The sequence below is a fragment of the Chiloscyllium plagiosum genome, unplaced genomic scaffold (genome assembly GCF_037043375.1).
Source record: "Chiloscyllium plagiosum isolate Xiang-an unplaced genomic scaffold, Cpla_swu_hap1 HiC_scaffold_29, whole genome shotgun sequence".
Classification (NCBI taxonomy): Eukaryota; Metazoa; Chordata; class Chondrichthyes; order Orectolobiformes; family Hemiscylliidae; genus Chiloscyllium; species Chiloscyllium plagiosum.
The window spans coordinates 73,870,116-73,876,115 of record NW_028270167.1 but is presented as its reverse complement, the minus strand read 5'-3'; positions in this window follow the sequence as shown (position 1 = coordinate 73,876,115).

Below are 6,000 nucleotides of genomic sequence, written 5' to 3'. Positions count from 1 at the left end.
GTTATCCAAGAAACACTTCTCTGTCCAATATTTAACTAACTCAGCGTTGAATAAATATAAACAAAGAGACATCACAAACTTGTGGGGAAGAGAATTGCCTGATTAGAATTTCTGTTCATCCCGCTTATAGAGTCCTATAGCATGCAAATGTGTAAGTGTTGACCAGACATCCCATTATGATCGAATCTGATTTGACAGCATTTAGCTCATATTCCTCTAAACCTCCTTATTCAGATACCCATCAAGATGCCAGACTCCACCATTTCCTCTGGCAATTAATTCCATATGGACACCTCCCCCTGTATGAAAACATTGCGTCTAAGTTCCCTCTAAAATCTTTCCCCTCGTACCTTAAAATAGGCCTCCAGTCTGAAATGCAATCCTCTACCCACCTCTGTCTCCTCCCTTCAATCTAATTTTGTATTCAATTGGCGTCGGTGCGCTGGTTCCCACGTGACCTAACCTTACTAAATTGCCTAATATGCAGAACATTGTCGAACAAGTCTGTATGGAAAGCATCTACAACACTGCCTTCATCAATCTACTTTGTCATCTCTTTAACAAACTCAGTCAAATTCGTATGACATGATTTCTCATGCAAAACGCCATGGTGACTATCGCCAATCAATCCTTGCCTATGAAAATGCATGCAATTGGCTATCCCTCAGAATCCCCTCCAACAACTCACCCACCACTGATGTCAGGCTCACTGGTTCAGAGTTCCTTCGGTTGTTGGGTAACTGTTTTATTTTCTACAGCCACTTTTCCATTGGTCACAGCAAATTATCGGTGTAACCAGGTTGATGATATGGCCAATGTTATAGGTCTCACATTGGGTCAGGGTCATCCTCGGAAGAGGTCAGATTAATTTCCTTCATTTGTTAAAATAACAAATTCATGACGAAAACAAAGTTCCTCAAATTATGATGGAAAGGTGAATGTCAAACAGAATAGAAATTACAAAAATGTACATTGATATTTCCATTTCCAATAATACTGAGGAGCACAAACATACACAGACACACACACAGATACATACACAGGAAAGCACACTCAAACACACACACACAGACATACACACTCAAACACACAAAACAAGGTCACACATAGAAACATGCACACACAAGTATACGCACAAACGCACAGACAAATGCATGTACCATAGACCGTAAATAATTAAAGCAGAATAAAAGGCCATTTGGCCAATCCACTCGACTGAGCTATTGATCGTGGCTGACATGTTTTTCAACCAAATTCTCCTGCCTTCTCACAACAAACCTTGATCCCATTATTAAGCATAACTTATCTAGTTATATCCTAAAGATGCTAATGTGTCTGTGTGTCCATATGGGTCTGTGTGCATGTGTTGTCTCTGTGTGTGTGCCAGTGTCCTGCCCTGTGCTCCATGTTGGAGAGTGGGGTTTTAGCAGTTTTGAGGCACATCTTTGTAACTTGTTCTGTGCCTACCATTGAACGCCTGTGTTAATCATTCTCTGCTGCTCATGTGCTCAGTAACATGAGGAATCCCCACAACTGTTAGTGATTCAGACCAGTCTTCTCACTTGCATTTGACTGAGATTTGACTTAACTCTAGTTTTTGTACGTTCGTGGAAATGCTGGGGATGGTTTCCTGAAGGCTATGTTTTAAACTGCTGTGGAAATTCAGGAAGACCAGAGGCTTTGGTGACCCAACTCTGGATGAAACATGTGGCTGTAGTTACAGTATCTGGATCTGCAACATGACCAACAAATGGAGCAGAGACTGCAGAGAGGGGAATCTCTGTAAAATGGGATGAGGGAATTGCAATCAGATGAGTCATGATTTTGAAGAATGTTGGAGCAGGATTGAATGGCTCGCTCATGCAACTTATTCAGATTTTTCTGTTAGTAACATGCCAATTTCCCTTTTCTCCCAGTGTCCCACACTGGTGGGTAGTGGGTTACCTCCTCCTGTTCCTGGGAAACAGAAATCTGGGGCGTCAGTAGCCTCCAGAATTCCCTGTATCCCAGTCTCGAGCAGTTGAGTGACTACCTCGTATCCCTGTGTCCCAGTCTCGAACAGTTGAAAGACTGTCTCCTGTCCCTGTGTCCCAGTATCGAGCAGTTGTGTGACTACCTCCTGTTTCTCTCTGTTCCTGAGCAGCAGTTTCAATGCTCTGAAAGTTGGCATAAGGTTAGAAAAGGACTTGATAGCAGGGAATTTCAAACTTGGAGCAGCATTAGACAAAGGTATCTAGAAACTTCTCCAGCAAACATTTTATGCAGTTCGTCTGTTATTTTATTCCTGCCCACTTTTATAAACAGGGTGAAACATATACAACAGTGCAGTGTTCCGACAATACTTCCACATACGGGGAAGACAGATTAAAAAGATTAAAAGATTTATGGTCTATCCCTCAGCTACCCTTATCCATTCCATCCAAACCGAGGCTGCATAAATCTTTAAAGCGTATATTGTAATGAATTAGTACAATAAATGTCACACATTAACACTGCAGTCACTGACTGCAGCACTGTACCTTTCACCAAGATCTTCTCCAGAAAGTGCGCGAGCTGACTGAACACGTGATGCCGATGCGGAATTCCAGTTCTCTCCAAGATATTCCCCTTCCCGGTTTTGAAATAAAGTTCCTTCTAAATGTAGACTACAAATCCCACATTCAGGCTCAGTTTCAAGGCTTGCAGAGCGGGTTACATTCTTGCTTTTAGCTGAGGGTGCATTTGACAGACAGAGGGATCCTGAGGCTATGCTTTGCTGTTCAGCTGGTGCCAGAGACGGTCTCCCATAACAATGAACGGGAACTCTCTTTATAAAGAAAGAGGTGCAATTCACTCATTGTGTTGCAGCGAAATTGCGTTTAATAGACACACCTTATTGGATAACTGCATGTATATTGAATGGAGGATCAAAATTGATGGACCCAAGCGAATACAGTAGTTCCTATTTTACATGTTCCGATGTTCAAATATACTGAAGGATATGAACACTGTGTCGGGAAAACTGAATTGAGGAGACTTTCACCATGAACTTGAATGGTGGATGCTCAGTGTGTTGAATGAACTACTCCTTTCCCGATGTTTCTGTGCAGTCTGTGGGAAAGCTCTGTAAATGCTGTCAACTGCTCTCAGATGTTAGGAAGGAGATCTCTGCATGGTCAAAAGGTTAGTGTTTCCCATTCCAGTACTGAGGCTGGTGCTGGGTGATCGGTACGGTTTTATCTTTTAAGACCCCGGAACAGTTTAATACAATAGAGTGTCTTGCTTGGCCGGTTCCGAGACGATTGAAGAGTTTATCACATCTCTGTGTGTCTGGAGTCACTTTTAGGCCAGACCAGGAAAGCACGGGTGATTCACTTCCTGAAACTACATTGGGGAGGGAAATTGGTGTTTACAATCGACATTGGCTTCAAGGTCACTGTTAATGACTCCAGGTTTTACATCTCGATATTTTATTAATTATAACTTCCACCAGCTGCAGACCATTAGCCTGGTCTGGATCAGTAATCCAGTGATATTTCCACAACAGCACCATCTCCACATGGGGACCTATCTGAAACCACACTGAGCTGGTTATTTCTGTGCTAATTGACAGCTCTGTCAAAATGTACTCCCACCAATGTGACTATTGTGACGGGACTCAGGACGTGGTAAATGGTCAGACTGTAGTTATTCCCTTGTTATAGGATTGGACATAGCTGAGTAATTTTCCACATTGCCAGTGAGAGTTGCAGCTGGAACGAAACAGCTTCCCCAGGGACACGGCTTGTTGTGCAGCACAAGTCTTCAGTCCTATTGCAAGAATGGGTTCAGGGCCCATTGTCTTTGTCTTATCTATTGTGTTCAGCTGTTTCTTCATGTCACATACAGCAAATCAATTGATTAAAGACTGGCATCTGTGATTCTGCGGGCAGTATGGCGAGGGTGAGGTGGATCATCAGCTCAACACTTCTGGCTGAGGACGGTGCAGATGATACAACCATACCTTTTACACTGATGTTTAAGGCTGTACCGTGATTTAGGATGGCGATGTTTATGGAGTCCTCTCCTCCAGTGAGTTGTTTAATATTCCATCGACATTTATGTCTGGATCTGGTAGCACTGCAGAACTTCGATCTGATCTGTTAGTCTTGGGATCATTTCGCCCTCTGTATCAGATGTTAGTCCTGCTGTTTCGAATGTAACCAGTCAAGTGCTGGAGCTTTAATGGATTGTCATCAGGTTTAGGTACATATGGTTCTGACCCTATCATGTTCACTCACACTCGTCGCTGAACCAAAAATCGGCTTGATGGTAATGGCAGGCTGAGTGATTATCCTGGGGAAAATGTTACAGAGTGTAATTGAGTACAGTTCTGTTGCTGTTGTGATTGTACCGCACCACGTGAATGCCCACTTTGAGTTCCAATATGTTCAATTCAATTCTAATGACTATCCCCCAGTTCACACCAAGACCCATTCACCCATCAGCCCTGTACTCACTGTCTTAACCTGGTTTCTGATGTAGTAACACTTCAATTTTACTATTCTTATTCTGCTGTGGGTCTCTCCCTGATGTCATGCCTCCAATTTGTTACTTTACTCAAATCCCTTAACATATGTATCTGAATCTTTTCCATTCCCCCATGCCATTTCTGTGCTTGACGTGAATGTGTTCCCCTCTGTTTTTCTCACTGACCATGATTAAGAGCTTATGCAGTTTCAGATCAAGTAATTTGTGCATCTTGCATTATCGGTCACTTCCCAGTGCACGGCATTCCGTGTTAGACAGGGCGTTTGAACATCTTTAACACACGTCTATGCAACTTGTTTAAAAACAGAAATTGCTGTCGAAACTCGGCAGGTCTGGCAGCATCTTGTGGAGTGAAAGCAGAATTAATCTTTCAGGGCCAGTTACCCTTCTACAAATCTCTCATTTTCTCCAGCAATTTTTACATTTTCGTTTCCAGGATCCATAGTTATTTGTTTAATTGAAAACTTGTTCTGAGCATATTCATTTCTAGGGAAACTCAACAGGTTTGGCATCATCTGCAGAGACAGAGAAACAGAGTTAGCGTTTCAAATCCCGTATGACACTTATTCAGAAATGAAAAGGATTGGAAAATGAGCTTTATAATCCCTTGAAAGATGTGAGGAGTGGGTTGACGGGTAAAAGAGGGTGTGGCAAAAGATAAACATGCTTTTAGTAGTGGTAAACGAGAAGATCATGTGAAATAGCTTTAAATTACGCTATGAATGGGGAAAAAGGGTTCTCTCTATTGAGTGAAATATAAAGAAGATGCAACCACACAAGGGCATAGGGAGGCCAGGAGGGAGAATGTACGGAAACTGGAGAACAGTCATAATGGGGTCAGACTGTGAAGTTATGAAATTGTACATTACCTCTTACAGGATGTAACGTAATAAAGTGTAAAGTGAGGTGTTACTCGAGCTTGGGCTGTGCTTCCTTGGAACATTGCAGCAGCCCAGGGCCAAAATGTTAGCATGAGAGCAAGGTAGGTTATTGAAATGGGAAGCAATGAGAAGGTCAGGGTTATTTCTACAGACAGAGTGGGAGTGTTCGACAAAGCAATCTCTGGTCTCGCCACTATAGAGAGACTGCATTGTGAGCAGCAATGATAGGAGACCAGATTGAAAGTTTACAAGTGAAATGCTGCTTCACCTGGAAGATATGTTTGGGGCCTTGGACAGTGAGGAGGGAAGAGGTAAATGAGCAAGTGTTGCAGCTTCTAGAATTGCATGGGAAGGTGTCATGGTGGAGTGGGGAAGTGTTCAGGGTGATGGAGGGTGACACAGAGGGAATGGTCCCTGTGAAATACAATGGGCGGGAGGGGAAGATGTGTTTGATGGTGCTGAGATGGTGGAAATGGCATAAGATGATTATGTGAATGTGGATTCTAGTTCAGGAGGCAGTGCGGACAAATGGAGATCTATCATTGTTCTGGGATGGAGTGAGGGCAGAACCGTGGGAGATGAGACAGTCACGGCTGAATGCCCTGTCCAC